Below are 1,378 nucleotides of genomic sequence, written 5' to 3'. Positions count from 1 at the left end.
GCAATTGCGATGCATTCCAACTCCGTGAAAACGGCGTCTCCAGCGAAATAAAGGTCGCAGGGTCTTTAGAACCCCCATCGTTTTCTGAAAAATAGAAAATAGATACTGATTGGCCTTCAAGTTATAGAGAGAGTTGGCCCCATAAAATGGACACTTGCTCAAATGCAATAACCTGTGAATCGGTAAATTATAAGTAGAAAGGTTGAAATTTTGAAAACTACTAAAATTTACTAAAATTTCCAATTTTTATACTATTTTATAGTATGTCCACTACATTGTGACCTTCTTGTCGGAACTAATTAAAAAATTTGGAGGAAAAATATGGAGAAAACTCGTGAGGGGTAAGAAAAACAAAGTCTTTGTTGAACCTTACCTAGCCAGTAGGCGTCGAAATTTCTATTCCGATCTACGCCACGGCATCCATTTATTGCCGTTGCGGAAGTGTTTGATCGCGTCTTCCTCCAAAATCTGTCCTACTTAGGAATAATAATGGAATTAGATATTTGTTGTGAACTGTGGCCGCGTTGGGTTACCGCCGCGTCTCCCCACGCCGCGTCTCCCACATTGGTTGGCGAATCTCCCAACCAATGTGGGAGATTCTTTGACATGAACAAAGGTCTCATCCGCGGCCAATGCAGTACAGGGTTAGCAAATAGGGGGGGGGGAATCCAGTATTTTTTGTTTTAAGCGCATAAAGTTGAACTAATTTGAAGTAAATTTGTTTGAACCAATCAAGATTAAGCGAGTTAAGTAATGTGAAAGGTAATTGATAGTCTACGAGTCGGAAATTGCGTTTGCGAGATTAGACCATTTTAAGAGATTATGCGCTTTAACTAAAAAAACTAAATAGGTCTCCCTTGACATTCATTTGAATTTATACGGTTAAATGAGAGAAAACGAATCCATCCGGGTTAGCCATGGGTAAAATGTGAAAATTAAAATCGTCCAAATAAGCTTGAATCTCAATATCTGGGCTATTCAGGAGTTGATCGATCAAATAGAGCCCGACCGCGGATGAAATCCATTCTCGGGCATGCTAAAATAAGATTCCATTTGAAGAAATAATTAGCTTAAAAATGGCGGTAATAATATTCTTACAATATTAGAATCAATCCATATAATTGGTTTCGTGGTGCTCCATTGTTAATTTTGAGGAGAAATAAGTCCCTTCCCTCGAACGATTTTCCGATCGTTGTGAGGGTCACGAGGTCAGGATGTCCGACACTTTGAACGGTCAGGTATTGGTTGATCTATTTAAAAAAGAATTAGCGGGAAAATAGTTGGTGAGATTTGAATGAATAGATAAATATGTAAGTTTTTTAACCGAGTCCAAATCGTAGTATGCGTCCCAACTGATATATCTCCATTCTTCTAGTCC

General features: G+C 38.8%; 1 long non-coding RNA gene across 2 annotated transcripts; it reads right to left on the bottom strand.

Annotated features, from left to right (window-relative positions):
• Positions 1–373: 373 nt before the first annotated feature.
• On the bottom strand, positions 374–1,137 carry LOC118433770. Of its 2 annotated transcripts, XR_004833565.1 has the most exons (3): positions 1,099–1,137; positions 881–1,036; positions 374–473 (listed from the first exon to the last, which is right to left on the bottom strand). It is a non-coding gene; the product is annotated as an uncharacterized LOC118433770 (long non-coding RNA). The 2 variants fall into 2 exon arrangements; XR_004833564.1 differs by lacking the exon at positions 374–473 and having other exon boundaries at positions 854–1,036.
• Positions 1,138–1,378: the final 241 nt, after the last annotated feature.

The sequence above is a fragment of the Folsomia candida genome, unplaced genomic scaffold (genome assembly GCF_002217175.1).
Source record: "Folsomia candida strain VU population unplaced genomic scaffold, ASM221717v1 Fcan01_Sc124, whole genome shotgun sequence".
Lineage (NCBI taxonomy): Eukaryota > Metazoa > Arthropoda > Collembola > Entomobryomorpha > Isotomidae > Folsomia > Folsomia candida.
This window is presented reverse-complemented; position numbering and strand designations above follow the sequence as displayed.